The sequence below is a fragment of the Castanea sativa genome, chromosome 3, assembly GCF_040712315.1.
Source record: "Castanea sativa cultivar Marrone di Chiusa Pesio chromosome 3, ASM4071231v1".
NCBI classification, from domain to species: domain Eukaryota; kingdom Viridiplantae; phylum Streptophyta; class Magnoliopsida; order Fagales; family Fagaceae; genus Castanea; species Castanea sativa.
The window spans coordinates 30273034-30289667 of NC_134015.1; the positions used below are offsets into that span (position 1 = coordinate 30273034).

The 16634-nt window shown below is 34.2% G+C and overlaps 1 long non-coding RNA gene across 1 annotated transcript; it reads left to right on the plus strand.

The window, feature by feature from the left end:
• Positions 1–763: 763 nt before the first annotated feature.
• LOC142626884 (uncharacterized) lies at positions 764–2716 on the plus strand. Its single transcript, XR_012842681.1, has 3 exons — positions 764–879; positions 1482–1533; positions 2042–2716. It is a non-coding gene; the product is annotated as an uncharacterized LOC142626884 (long non-coding RNA).
• Positions 2717–16634: the final 13918 nt, after the last annotated feature.

The following is a 16634-nucleotide window of genomic DNA, read 5'->3' on the forward strand; positions in this document are numbered from 1 at the left end:
TCCTTCCTATGAAATGCATCCAAGCCATTAAGAGTTTCAGCCAAGATCATGCCCACAAGGTTTCCACCCCACCAAGCACGTTCTTCAATCTATGTGAGCTGTCTCTTGTACCATGAAGTATCTTGCAAGGATACATAAACAAAAAGCATTAAGATAATGGGAACGTGACCTACCGGTCACAAGAACAATTAGCCAAGAGAAGTATGCAAAAATTGAACAATGTTCAACTTGTCAATCATGCACCAATGTTGCGTCATGTCAAGAGAAACACCTAAAATAGCTTGGACTAAGGAAAGAAGATCCCTACCAATAGTAGGAAGGATAAGAGCGTTGACTTCGGGTTTGCCCATGGTTGCACTAAATTCTTCAAGAGTGGGGCATATCTCCACACCATTGAAGGGAAAAACATAACAAGTGAAAATTCAAAAGTTGGCAGTAGCATGAAGGAAAGGTTCGTCCACCTTGATTTAGTGATATGGAAAGGTGCAAGAGAGACTGAAAGGAATGAGACCCTCTTTGAAACTAGGACCAAGCTTTTTGATCCATGCTGAGACTTCTAATGTAATGTCCCAGTTTGACCCAAAGAAAAAAAAAATGTAAAGTCAGATTTTTAATGGGTCTCACGTGCCTCCCAACTACCCCACCTACCCCACCCATTCCCACCACACATTTCACTCATCTCTTTACTCTTTGGCCGGCTCACTCTTCCTTTCTTTTCATTTTTTTTTTTAATGTTTTCTCTCATACACTACTCTCTACTCTTATATCCTCTCATCGGTACTTCCACACCACCACCACCACCATTTCCACCATCATTTTCCGGCAAGATCACCATAAATTCTTGCGAACCCATAACCACCTTCACATCTTTTATTTGCGGTAAAAATTTCTTACCTTTTTGGTGGGTTTTACACTTTTGCTTGAGGTTATTTTTATCTAAGCTTTAATAATGATACCCATGTGATTTATGAGCATTGGAAGTGATATTTATGTGCTTTTATGTATGGGTTTTGTATTGGTGGAGTTATTTGATGAGTGGGTATATAATTTGTGCTAAAAATGGCTACTTAAGGTTTATGTATGGTGGAAAATTTAGGGGTTTTGAGTTATAACATGTGATGGTTGGTAAATCTATTTTTTCCATTGCTATTGGGTTTATTTGGAGTTAGTTGAAGTTCTAAATTTCTTGTCTTGGAGGATATTTTGATTTTCCTTACATGGGTCTCTTGATGATGTTGTGTAAATCTTATGGAAGCTAGTCATAATGTTGAAGATGATATTGAATGGGTTAACTTTATAAATTGGAGTCTATGCCTTATGAATCAATTGTTGAGAAACTTTGGAAGTGGAATATGTTATTATTGATGAGGTTAAATACTAGGCTTGCCTAATTAAGTGTTTATTTGGCAATTCCTAAATTGTGGCTAGATACAATTTCAAGCTCTATGCTTATTGTGATAGGTTTACTTGATATTGTTTAGGTTCTAGCTAATCTCCTTGGAGCTTGGAGAGTTAGGCTTTTGTGGTTGCGAGGTAAGTAGCTTTTTAATGGGATTTTTGAAAAATAACCATGTTGCATTAATGTTGTTTTTGGGTTAAACACGCTTTTGGAAACTACCTATGGAAACTATATTTTCCTAAAAACTATTGTGTCGTAACCTTAATATATATATGATTATAGATATGAAAATGCATCATATTTGGCATTACATTTGGGGAAATGCATGAATTGTTGACATGGAATATATGAGCATCTTTTATTTAATCTTTGATAAAGAAATTATGGATTTTATGGTTTATTCGAATATCTAAAAATTCTTATCTTGTCTTGTTATTTGGGAAATTAATAGAAAATCCTTTTGACAAGAATGAACTTAAAAACCTTACAAACTTTGTGAAAGTTAGATTATTTAAGGTTTTTCTGAAATTACCTGGTTATAAACTATGTATTTGAAAGGAAATGTATACCTGTGAGCTTTATGTGGTTTTAACACCATGACATTTGTGATTTCCCAGTGATCACTTGATTTTGTTTTCATAGTTTTTGTGGCGACAGAATCAAATCCAGGTCAACGCCCTTTCACTTTGGATGACACGTTCTTCCTTGCTGCCCATGGGGGGAAGATGTTCCTTGATTGTGTGTGGGTGAGGTTGTTGCCCATGGGGCCAAGAGACCATATGCAAGAGAGGTCCTATTTGACGCGCTCTCTCTGCTGCCCATGGGGGGAGAGAAAAACCTTGAGGGTATGGGTGAGGCTGCTGTCCATGGGGCCAAAAGTCTGTATACCAGAGAGGACAATATCATGCCAGTTGTGAATGGGTGGATCCCCTGATCGGTCTATGTGGTAGTGTGGTATATTTGTGATAATTTACCTTATGTTAGATATTATGGCTTTGAAAATTATATTGTTGGTGCTCACAGATCATAGTATATAGTTTCAAGGTATTTACTTTGAGAAACTTTGTGTTTCATTATTTACTCATTCTTGTCATATTATTATTATTGAAGATGAAACTTGCATTTCCCCCACCCCCATTAATTATGCTACTTACTGGGCTCTGTCTCATTCCATTATTTCTATAAACTTTTCAGAGTAGGCAACAATATTTTGAGACAGCTTTTTGGTGGCTAATAGTAGTTAGACTAACTGCTGATGGAGGCTGAACTTTGAAATGGAGACATTAGATGATGTACATCTTAGAATAGGCTTGACTCATTCTTTTGTATATTATAATGGTTGTGACTGTATTCCCACTGATGGGACAAGCTGTTGATATGTAATTATTTATTCAGACCTTTATTCTTTTGTGGCTAATGGTCCTTATAATTAATGCTTAGAGCTCTGACTTACTTTGAGAGTATATTCAATGGAATTATTATGATAATTCTTGATGTTGGTACTTGATAGGATTTATGTGGATTGAACTGTCAAAAAGGGAAAAAATTTGCAGGTACTTGAGATGTCTTTCTCATGCTTTGGACCCTTAGGGGTTTGGGGCGTGACATCTAAAGGAGAAAATTCTGCCATTGGAAAGCCTTAAAGAGTGTTTTCTGAGCTTAAAGTACGTTTGGTGAGGGTTTGGAGGCTCCTAATGGCTATTTTATACTTAATAGGGTGACTAGGGTTTTTCTAATCGGCGGCACATGTAACAGAGTCAAAGCTGTGTACGCATGGTCAAGTCCTGCGTACATAGGCACGCGTACATGTATGCATGAAGGGAGGTAGAGCTGAGTTCCTTTTCCTACTTGGAGTATGATTCCTCCACCAAGACCCCTCCCATGACTCCTACAACTTAAGGGACTACTAAAGGCACACTCAAACTCAGATTTTTAAGCATCAAAGATTAAGAAAAGCAAAATTGCATAAACTTGTGCAATTATCCCCTTAAGTTGTAAATTAAGTACATGTTCTAAGCATAAATGAAAAAAAAAAGTACTTAAATACAACCCAATGTCTCAAATAAAAGATAAAGTGCAGAAATAGATGCTAACAAAAAGAAAAAGAGAAATATGTTGTGTATCTGTGTCTTTCTGTCTGTCTGCAGGATCACCGAAAATGCCTCTTCCTTGGTTGGTAGCTAGATGTCGCCTCTGAATCACCACCACCATCACCATCATCATCATCATCGTCATTGTCATCATCACCTGGGTAGGCAAAACCTCCAAGACCGTAGATGTGTTGGGAGTACTTGGTCATCTTCAACTTGAGGTTCCCTGCAAGCCAAACTAGCTACTCATGCTCTTGTATAGTGGGCTGAATTTTTGAATGAAAAGGAAAGAGACAAGAATGAAGAGACAAGAATGAAGAGACAAGAATGAAGAAGAACTCACTACTCGTGTACCCTTAGGAAAAGGGTAGCCCATGACATTTGTGTTGCGGCCCACCTGGCACTCATGAGCAAAGCCATTAGGACAGTAGACATAGACCGACCATGATAAACAAGAAGGGTCAATGGAAGCACCAGCAGCAAGGCCAGCCTAACATGAGTATCCCATGTGAACATCATTATGCGAAGCAATGCATAGGAAAAAGGGAAATGAATGAGAAGGGAGAACACATACTGCAAGGGTGAGGGAAGTCATGAGACACGTATTGTTGAACTCCTCATACTCCTTCACAACTAGTATTCCTCATCCGTCATGGAAAGCAGGGCAAGCATAAACACCGGAGGGTCCATCGGAACCTGTGGGGCATCCTCACCCACCAACTGGCAACATACTCTCTCCGCTAGGTAGATCAGTCCTTCCACGTAAGGGCGCTATATTCATGTTTCTTAGAGCATAAAACTAGGTGACGACTCCTTATATCTCCACTGCAGTCCACTCGGCTAAGGCGTACTCCCCAAACCACGCATTGCGCCCACAGTAGGTGCATATTTATACTACATTGTGTGCATGATCATTGCGATGTGATTGTTTCAATCCATGTCAGCTATTGACATTGGTTTCTCTCATATATGTGACATGCATTAATTTGTTTGATGCTTTGGTGAGTTTTAGCTTGCCCTAGTATGAACATATTAACGCGCGTCGTATATACAGGTACGAAACCTTGCCAATACGCCATAGCACATCAAACGTGAAACTCTACTAGATTTTTGCCTTGAAAATGGGGCATCTTTTTGCCATATTCTCACAACTAAAACTTGGTGAGAATAGTGTTTTGTGGGCTATGATGCACCTAAGGCGAAATGCTACTAGATTTCTACCATGAAAAAAAGGCGAAATACTGCCGGATTTTCATTGTGGAAATTTGACATTGATTCCAAATGTGCTAGCAAAGCATTGATAAAGGCCACATCCTTTTCCAAAATAAAATCTCAAAGCCCGATTCTTTTAAAGTTCTGAAAGCTAACGCCAATAGCTTGTTTTTAAGCACCAATGTCCGAAAATTAAGATTTTAACAAAACAAAGGATTGTCTCTCGACAGACATTGTTGGGTACCTAACACCTTCCCCACATGTAACCAGACTTCTGAATTCAATAATCAACATTTTTTACCATCCGTGTTAGATTAGGAAAAATGACCATTTTTCATTGAATTTCATTGAATCTTATATTACATCAAGTTTACAATTGGTAGACAATTTATATTGCTTTGGACCTAGTTATTATCTTAATAAAAAGCTACAAAATTTTGATCCTAATATAGTCTATCGATGCCTTGTGGCGGTCAACCACCTTACGTGGCGATGCTTGTGCACCTATATGTCGGCTTACTAAGCATGGGTGTTGTGAAAGAAAATAATAAACGTCTAGTGTGTGACTGAATTGAGTCACTTTTAATCTATTTTTACTGAAAGTAAGTGAAGTCATCACCAATCTTATATTTTGTAAATAAAAAATAAGTGGCAACTCCACAATTAATTAAACCCAAAGATGTACCATGTAACTCTTTTGAAAGTTACCAGTCTCGGTCTCTGATGGATTTTTTATGTTGTGATGGATGAAATTAATAAAGAAGAAACCATTAAAAATTTAGAGAGATAAAAGAGAGATAGGAAATAGGTGTTTAGAGAAAAAATTCAATTTAATTTTTGGTTAAGCTTATTTGAAATTAAAAATTTTATAATAATAAGTTTTTAAGGATCATTTTGTGAATGACCAAAAAATAATCTTAGGTTAATAAACTTCTAACCAAAAATATATAACATAACTTATTAAATTATTCAAAGAAAATTTTGTCAAGAAATCATTCAAATTATTTATCAAATATATGACATACTTGTAAATATGACTTTTACAAAAACAATAAATTCAAATTGACATAATAAAAAATAAAAAGAAGTAGAAAATGAAAAGGAGACAAACCTTTGTATAATTTTTTGTGTGATTGAATATTACTCTCATACTTGTGGACTGTATGTTATGGTTTTCTCATATATAGGGGTGAGAAATAATGTAACTACTATTTGAATGATTATTGTGATTTATTGATAATAGTTAATAAAAAAAGTATTTAAACTTTTTTTTTCTTTCTAGTATAATGGATGATGCAATTGATTGTCATTTAAAGTGATTAAAATAATAAAGATATCACATACTCATGTGAGTCATTCATTAGTATGACTCTTTGTTTGCCAAGGTAAAATAATTAGATATATAATATATAATTAGATATATAGTTCATTAGATGATTAGTTAGATGTAAATGAAACATATTTGGAAGGTTTTTTCTTAAAAAATTAATAAATAATAAATAAATAAAAACCATTTAAGTGGTGGACTATAGATAAAGTTTAGGTACAAACCTAGTTGTACCCATTTGCTACAACTTTCACTAAAAAATTGATATGAAAATGTATATTGAAAATTTAACCATTAGCTTTTATATTTTTATGTTCTTAACACGTATTTCAAGTTTTGTGCTAATTAGCTGTTATTTAATATTCGATTTATAAGCTTATTTTCTACGCATAATTTTAATTAAATTACAAAAACTTAAAATTTAAACATTTGATTGATGGCATAACTATTGATTTTTTTTTTTTTTATCTTCTGGAAATTTTTCAAGCAAGGAGAATATAAGAAGAAAATGTAATCTAATAATGAATTTGTCAAAATTTACATTCAATAAAAAGATATTGATTGTTGTTGTAACCATTAGTTACAACTAAGCTTGTAACTAAACTTTATCTGTATACTATTAGAATTTGTAATTTATTATGGTACTACATATTTACATTTTAAAACATGTCTTTTAGGTTACTCTTAAAAAAAGTATGCCTTTTAGATTACCTGGAAAAAAAATTACGAAGTACTTAAAGAATCTTATTATGGATATTTATTATAATGGTAGAATTTATAGTGTGCATTTTAGGACCTTTTTATATTTTTTTTATTCAATTGGCTGCCACGTAGTGTTATTTTTCTATATCATACCTAATAAATGGAGAAAGTTACAAAACATGATACCTAAAAGATGATTTTTTTTTTATACAAGATAGAATTCTAATCTAGCCTAATCTAAGTGTATATGTGTGTGAAGCTCCCTCTTGGAGACTTGAACCCTGACCCTTGCCCCCCACACCCCACACCCCACAAACACTTATACTTGTGGAGTGACCATCGCACCAAGGGTGTGCGGTGGTGATACCTAAAAGATGATATGTGTGTGCAAGTGTTATTTATTATTTTATTTTATGCCAAATAGCAAAAGATAATCTGTGTAATTGATTTATGCATGGTCATTGCACCACTTGTCATCGTTATGTACATTCATTAGTTGTAGGATCCAACTTTTATCATAGATATATTAGAGATTTTTTTTTTCTTTTCGTAATTGGAGAAATCCAAATTTTGAGGTTTTTTTTTTGTGTGGATAAAATGGAAGAGGAATCTTGATTTACAAGGATTTTTTTTTCTTTCCATTATACTGATGATTTGGGAATTTGTTATATATTTTTGGTATTTAGATTTAATGGGGCTAATTGCGCCAAGAAAATAGGCCATATGCTTTTATTTTTTAGATTCCTTGTATCAATTATTTAAAAAAAAAAAAAAAAAATATATATATATATATATATATATATATATATATATATATTTCTAAACCAATTCTAAAATATGAGGGAGAACAAAGCGATCGAATTTTAATAGGCCCATTGATCAGTAGCATATTTTTTTTCCCCTCAAAATCTGGTGGGGCGGTGAGTTAATATACATATAAGTTTCGTTATTTTGTAGTATTGTAAATGAAATTTTTTAAAAAGTCAGGGGTCATTGTTAGGATTAGTGCCCTTAAATCCTATTATATGATATTATGTAGGACATTATATATGACATTGTGTATGACTGAATATTGTGATTAATAAAGTTGTTTTATTATTATCTAAAATAATGGTAACATGAATATTGAGACATTATCATATAGTCCATGAGATGCATAGTATGTGATTTATGTGAAAAGTCACAGAAGATATAAATCACAAGTTCTTTATAAACTTAGAATTTTAGTTCGTAGTTGGTGATGAAATTGGGCATTTCATTTGCTAAGACTATAACATATCAACTAAGATGATTTGTCTTGATCATGGAAGTGGAGACTTCTAGTTGATGTGTTGATATGTTTTAAGAGTTAAGACATATTGAACTGAACTGTTGTGAGATTTATTATTCTCTTAACGACTGTCAAATGAATAATAAATCTCACGACTTATATTTACATGAACTCTTAATCGTGAGAGGATAATGGACCTGATTATGAAGTGCATGTTGTTTTGATATATCATGAGTGAGATCTAAAGTAACGGTCAAAACTTCAGTATGTTGGGCAGCCACATTTAGTGTTGATGGAACATATATTCTCAAGATGGAATTCATAATCTCTTAACGGAGATACAAACTATTCTATTGAGATAAGTTTAATGGGCTTGTTATTCAGAGAGTTAGGCCTAACCACTTTGGTAAGAAGTTACTAAAGTATATATTTATGAAATTGGATTTCATAAATATATGATGAATAACTTTAAAGGATTAAACCGGTTACTCAAGGATAAGATGTAGTAATTTACAAAATGGTAATCTACATTCATGACTTTGTGTTACTACAAATATTTTATGAAAGGGTTGCATGTATAATAAAGTCTTGGGATATAATTTATTAATAAGGCATAGAGTGCAATTATATTTATATAGTGGTATTAAATATAATTAGTGGTAAATTTGGACTTGTTAAGAGTTTACGAAAAAGCCCAAGGCTCATTGGAGCTAGTGTCTTTTTGGTCCCTTTTGGTCCCACTCCAAGCTACACACTAAAGCCCAATTGGAAAGGCGTAATAGGCCAGCCCAATTAGATAATTAGTTAGTTATAAAGGGAGAAACATACAGAATTTTTTATTAAAAAAATAATAAGAAAAAGACATCATTGTGAAATGGTGTGTATGTGAGAGTGAGACACTCTATCATTCTCCCTTAAAAACTAATTGAGAGACCACACATCTTGGGCGTAAAGTGGAATTGGAGTGAAGATTAAAAGTGTTCCCGAGTACTTCTAATCTTTTGTCTTGAAGTTCTACACACCAAGGTACGCTATCTTGTTTTTAAATTCTGAAATTTACATAGTGCATGTTATCAATCGTAAATGAAATAGATCCTTGTTTGTTGCTTCCGCTATGTGTTTTGTATGAGATACAAAACCAGTTTTTCCTACAATTGGTATCAGAGCGGGGTTTTCATCTCATGATTGTATAATATGTGATTGAATTTTAGAATTTAAGAAAACCGTTATCTTTGTGTTTCAATTTTCTGCATCATAAAGTAATGGTGCCGTGTCTTAATAGTTATTGCATCATTCGAATATAATGTAGAGAATTGCATAACTTGTATATATATATATATATATATATATATATATATATATATATATATATATATATATATATATCTGTGTTTGCACAAGGATATATTGTTATTGAAGAGGAGCCGTGTATGATTATGGCCTAGAGGATACAGTTATTGAATTTCAATAACTGTCATGTGCGAACCGTAATTGCACTGGTTGGAATTCTTGCATCTTTTGGCTAATTGACATAATTGTCATGTGCTTTTGTTTATACGGATTGTATGAATGTTAATGCATTGCATGGCTTGCTTTATTGCATGGCTAAGACTTCATTGCATGGCTTGGACTTCATTCAATGCATGGCTTGAATTTTATTTGCATGGCTTGGCCATCTTGCATGAAATACACCAAGTAATTGTCATGTGCCTTAGAAAAGTTGAATCCGTATATTATATTAAGGATTCTAACAATCTGTAAGTTATATATATATATATATATATAATGTAATAATTATATATTACATATAATAATTCGTATATTATATTATATATATATAATATAATATGGATTTTTAAATGTAATATGGGTTTATATTACGTTATATATATTTATATATGTTAATGCTAGTTTAATGAAATTTATTCATAATGAGATTAGGATTATGTTTTTAAAGGGTTTTTAGCATTATTATGGATTCTGATCTTAAAAACCTTTAATTTAAAACATCTAGTGGGAGAGAGATACAAGGGTTGGATCTCACGGCCTCCATTGACGGTTTATAGTAGAATGATTAAGCACCTCACCTTGGCGTATATGCCTTACTCCCTTCGGAGGGTGTTTAATTCATGGTACTATAGAATATGCTTCTTAATGATGGATGATATGTGTTTTTACATTAAGAACGATCACGCTACCGTGGAGTTACTTAATGACTCACATAGAATTCAGTCAATGGTGTACACTAGACTAAGTTTAATGTTAACCTCCCTTCGGAGCTATGCCATTATTACTTAGAGGCTAAATGAAATATGACATGTTATTAGTGTTTGATAAGAGTTATCATGATAGCACTAATAATGAGAATAGTTCTCAATCAATCATAGTGTTTATAATTTACTTGCTTCCAAGGAATTTTAAACATGGGATTGGGTTGTAGTTGCATATTTTATATTATGGTTTTATTAAGGTTCCATATTATATGTGTATATGCTAAATTGATAATATCCAGTTTACTTATTATATTCATGTTTATTATTTTCAGATTTTATCATGGCATCATTTAGCCCACTTGTTGCTATTCTTAACCAAAACAAACTGACTGTGATAGGCCAAAAACGTATTGACCCCTTGTGATGGATTAATTGATTAATTGACCAAGTTCAATTAATTAACCAATTTAACATGCAAAGCGTGTGGTAGCATAAACAAATCACCAAATAAACTAAGTATGCAGCGGAAAATAAATAACACGGTGATTTGTTTACGAATGGGGAAAACCTACACGGCAAAAACCCCACCGAATGAATTTAAGGTCACCACTCCCGAAACTCCACTATTATCACAACAAGCGGTTACAAGTAAAGGAATCCCAACTACCTTACCCACCTACAGTTGAACCCTTACCCCAATACCCAATTAGACTTGTTCTGTAGTGACAGTTTCTCCTTTTGATGCACGGCTCCCAAGTAGGTGACTAACCAATTGCGCGGATCCCAGTACACGACTTCAATCACCAACTAGAGAAGATTTGTTAGCTGCAAAGTTCTTCAATTCATCCACACGATGAAGATCAAGAAGATGCTTGGTTACAAAACCCTACGGTGCAAAGACACAGCAACTTCTTCACAAGAGTGATGAAAATAGGGCAAGAACTTCGTCTCAAGTTACAATTTGCATGAATAAGGAATTCTCAATGCTTGTGCAACTTGCCATACTTTGACGGGCCTTAAAATAATCCTTTTATATGTCTAGGGTTAGGAGAAAAGAAGGCCCAAAGACACATTCACGGATTAGAGTTAAAACAGAACTAGGAATCTGTTTTTCTTAAATCTCGACAGCTACAGGTGTCGAGGTGCTGTCGAGCAGCTGTTGAGCTTCGGGGCTAGAACAGCTTCTTAAAGCTCGATAGATGCAGCTATCGAGCTTTAATGAAGAGCACTTCTCAACTTGTTTCTTGGACAGACTTCCATGACTTTAACACTTGATCTTGAAACCTTGTTTCTTGAAGCATTAACCTCATCCTAAATCTACCCAATTACAAGTAAAGTGCGTTTTGATAAAGGATTAGCTAATTACATAAATAATGAATGACATATGTTCTAAACAAGTGAAACACATATGTCCTAACAGACTGGATCCAACTATGTTGACTAGAAAAGAAATTTGGACATTGTTCTTACAGTTGAAGAGCACAAATATGTGCTTACTCAACCATGTCCTAGTTTTCCTTCATTAGATGCTCATCTTGAGGAAAAACAGCGATATGATCATTGGCAAAAATCTAATGAGATGGCCAAGTGCTATATCCTAGCATCTATCTCAAATGTTTTACAGCATCAAATGCAGGATGTAGAACTAGCTTCGGACATTATGCTAAGTCTGAAGGAGATGTTTGGTGAGCAAGGCCGTTCTGCAAGGCAAGAGACCATGAGCAAATTTATAATACCAAAATGACGGAAGGTAGTTCAGTGAGAGAGCATTGTCTTGCAATGATCTTTAATCTGAATACATTGGAAGTTTTAGGTGCCAACATTGATGGAGAATCCCAAGTAGATATGATACCCCAGTCACTACCGGAATCATTCAAGGAATTCAGATTTAATTATAACATGAACAAAAAGATTTATTCTTTGTCTAAATTAATGAATGAGTTAGTGGCGGTGGAAGGCATCTTTGGTACTTCTAGTGTTGAAGCCAATGTGGGTGAAGCTTCTATTTCTCATCCTAAGTCGAAAGGCAAGGGTAAGAAGAAGGACTTCACTAAAAAAGATGGTAAACAAATTGCCTTAGGGGTCGTCGACAAAGGAAAGAAAACCAAAGGAAAGTGTTTCCATTGTGGTAAGAAAGGACATTGGAAGAGGAATTGTCCAAAGTTTAAAGCTGCCAAGAATAAGGGTATGAAAAGTTCCTTTTTTCTTAAAATATATTTGGTACAGAATCCCACGGATTCCTGGTGTGTGGATTCAGGTTGTACAATCATATTTGCAATTCTTTGCAGGGGTTTCAGGAGACCAGAAAGCTGAATGAAGGGGAATTGTTTCTTACTTTGGCTAATGGGAGCAGGATTTCGGTTGTAGTTGTTGGTGTTGTTAATTTATGCTTTGAGTCTAGGGTTTTAATATTGGAAGGCTGTCTAATTGTACCTAATGTTCGTAGAAATTTAATTTCTGCAACTTATTTAGGTAAACATGAATATTGTGTTATCCTAAAGGACAATGTTGTAATAAAGAAGGATAAAATGTTTATCTGTTCTGGCAATATTGTGGATGATCTTTATATTTTAACTCCCGATAAGCATGAATTATACAATTCTGAATTAGATAGTAGCTCTCATGTATAATCATTAAAGAGAAAGTTTCCTTCTACAAATGATGCATATCTTTGGCACTTGCGTTTAGGTCATATTAATTCAAATAGGATTCAAAGACTAATCAAAGATGGACTTTTACAGCCCATGAACTTTGATGAATTTCCTATTTGTGAATCTTGTTTGGAAGGTAAAATGACCAAACGACCTTTTAATGCAAAAGGTAGAAGAGCCCAAGAGTTGCTTGAATTAGTTCATACAAATGTATGTGGTCCTATGTCAACCCAAGCAAAAGGAGGTTATGAGTACTTCATCACTTTTACGGATGATTAATCAAGATATGGTTATGTGTACCTAATGAGAAGGAAGTTCGAAGCCTTTGAAAAGTTCAAAGAGTTTAGGTCTGAAGTTGAGAATCAATTAGGTAAACGCATAGAGGCCATTCGATCTGATTGAGGTGGCAAATACCTTCTTGGGAATTTCAAGGATTACCTAATTCAAAATGGGATTGTCTCCCAATTGACTGCATCTGAAACTCCTCAACAAAATGGTGTAGTAGAAAGAAGGAATAGGACTCTTTTGGAAATGGTTAGGTCCATGATGAGTTACTCAACTTTACCAATTTCTTTTTGGATATATGCCTTAGATACAGCAATACATCTTTTGAATTTAGTTCCATCAAAATCTGTTCCCAAAACACCCATGGAATTGTGGAGTTGGCGTAAGCCTAGTATGGTATATCTCCACATTTGGGGTTGTCCAGCACATGTATTAAAAGGGAAGTCTGATAAGTTGGAACCAAAATCAGAAGTATGTTTGCTTGTGGGTTATCCAAAAGAAACTAGGGGTTATTTATTCTATAGTCGAAATGATAACAAAGTTTTTGTTAGTACAAATGCTAAATTCTTAGAAAATGACTATATGAATAATTTTACTCCTAGAAGTAGAGTTGTATTGGCTGAAATGAATGAATCTGTAAATCAACAATCATTGGATAAAACTAGGGATGATGTGGCTGTATTAGATACACCACAAGATTCTACTCATGAGATGTCTAGTACACAGGTGCCTTGTCGTAGTGGGAGAATTGTTCGGCTTCCTATAAGATTTATAGGTTTGGGAGAAACTTATGAATCTATCTCAGAAGAGGCTAAATCGGATCCTTACATTTATGAAGAGGCAATAAATGATATAGATGCACATCATTGGGTCAATGCTATGAAATCTGAATTGGATTTCATGTATTCCAATCAAGTTTGGGATCTTGTAGAGGCGCCTAATGGCATTAAACCTGTTAGTTGCAAATGGGTTTACAAGAGGAAGAGAGGGATAGATGGAAAGTTTGAAACCTTTAAAGCAAGGCTAGTGGCGAAAGGGTATACAAAAAAAGAAAGTATTGATTATGATGAAACTTTTTCGCTAGTAGCCATGCTTAAATATATCAAAATTCTCTTATCCATTGCTGCTCATTATGATTATGAAATTTGGCAAATGGATGTCAAGACTGCATTTCTCAATGGCAATCTTGAAGAGGAAATCTATATGCTTTATCTTGAAGAGCATATGGTATGCAAGTTGAAAATGTCCATTTATGGACTTAAGCAAGCATCTAGGTCATGGAACATTAGATTTGATTAAGAAATCAAGTCATTTGGTTTTGAACAAAATCTTGATGAACCATGTGTGTACAAAAGACATTGAGATAAAGCAGTAATGTTCCTAGTGCTTTATGTTGATGATATTCTACTTATTGGGAATGATGTAGGGGTAATGTCATCTGTTAAAGTTTGGTTGTCAAGCCAATTTGATATGAAGGACTTGGGTGAGGCTACCTTTATTCTAGGAATCAAGCTTTGGCGAGATCGCAAGAATAAGATGTTAGGCTTATCACAAGCTGGATATATAGATAAGATTCTAGAACGGTTTAGCATGTAAAACTCCAAGAAAGGATTGCTTTCTTTTAGACATGGAGTTCCTCTGTCTGATGACCAAAGGCCTAAGACTCAAGAGGAAGAAAATATGATTAGACAAGTTCCTTATACTTCTGCAGTGGAAAGTCTCATGCATGCCATGCTTTGTACTAGACCAGATATCTGTTATTTAGTTGGCATGATCAGCCGATATCAATCAAATTCAGGACCAAAACATTGGCAAGCTATAAAACATATTCTCAAGTATCTTAGGAGAACAAGAGATTATATGCTTGTTTATTGGTGTGAGGATTTGATTCCTATTGGCTATACAGATTCAGATTTTCAATCGGATCTAGATTTCAGAAAATCCAAGTCAGGTTGTGTATTCACCATGGGAGGTGGAGCCATAAGTTGGAGGAGTGTTAAGCAATCTTGTATTGCGGACTCCACCATGGAAGCTGAATATGTTGCTACTTGTGAAGCAGCAAAGGAAGCTGTTTGGCTCAAGAAATTCCTTTCTGATCTTGGTGTTGTAAGAATGGAGCAAGTTCCTATCACATTGTTTTGTGACAATAGTGGAGCGGTTGGTCAATCCAAAGATCCAAGAAATCACAAGAAAGGAAAGCACATTGAGAGAAAGTACCACATCATCCAAGACATTGTTGCTTGTGGAGATGTAGTGGTAGCAAAGATTGAAAGTGCAAATAATCTAGCAGATCCCTTTACCAAAACCTTGCCTCAAAGGACTTTCGAGTCACATTTGGAAGCAATGGGAGTTAGATTAGTACACAATAGTCTTTAGGGCAAGTGGGAGATTGTTAGGATTAGTGCCCTTAAATCCTATTGTATGATGCTATGTATGATATTATGTATGACATTATGTATGACATTGTGTATGACTTAATATTGTGATTAATAAAGATGTTTTATTATTATCTAAAATAATGGTAACATGAATATTGGGATATTATCATATAGTCCATGAGATGCATAGTATGTGATTTATGTGAAAAGTCACAAAAGATATAAATCACAAGTTTTTTGTAAATTCAGAATTTTAGTTCGTAGTTGGTGATGAAATTGGGAATTTTATCTGTGAAGACTATAACATATCAACTAAGATGATTTATCTTGATCATGGAAGTGGAGACTTCTAGTTGATGTGTTGATATATTTTAAGAGTTAAGACATATTGAACTGGACCGCTATGAGATTTATTATTCTCCTAACGACTGTCAAATGAATAATAAATCTCATGACTTCTATTTACATGAACTTTTAATCCTAAGAGGATAATGGACTTAATCATGAAGTGTAGGTTACTTTGATATATCAGGAGTGAGATCTAAAGTAACGGTCAAAACCTCAGTATGTTGGGCAGCCACATTTAATATTGATGGAACATATATTCTCAAGATGAAATTCATAATCTCTTAACGGAGATACAAAATATTCCATTGAGATAAGTTTAATGGGTCTGTTATTCAGAGAGTTAGGCCTAACCACTTTGGTAAAATGTTACTAAAGTGGCAGTCTACATTCATGATTTTGTGTTACTACGAATATTTTATAAAGGGGTTGCATGTATAATAAAGTCTTAGGATATAATTTATTAATAAGGTCTAGAGTGCAATTATATTTATATAGTGGTATTAAATATAATTAATGGTAACTTTGAACTTGTCAAGAGTTGATGGAAAAGCCCAAGGCCCATTGGAGCTAGTGTCTTATTGGTCCATTTTGGTCCTACTCCAAGCCACACACTAAAGCCCAATTAGAAAGGCCCAATAGGCTAACTCAATTAGATAATTAGTTAGTTATAAAGGGAGAAACATACAAAATTTTTTATTAAAAAAAAAAAAGAAAAAGACATCATTGTGAAATGGTGTATATGTGAGAGTGAGACACTCT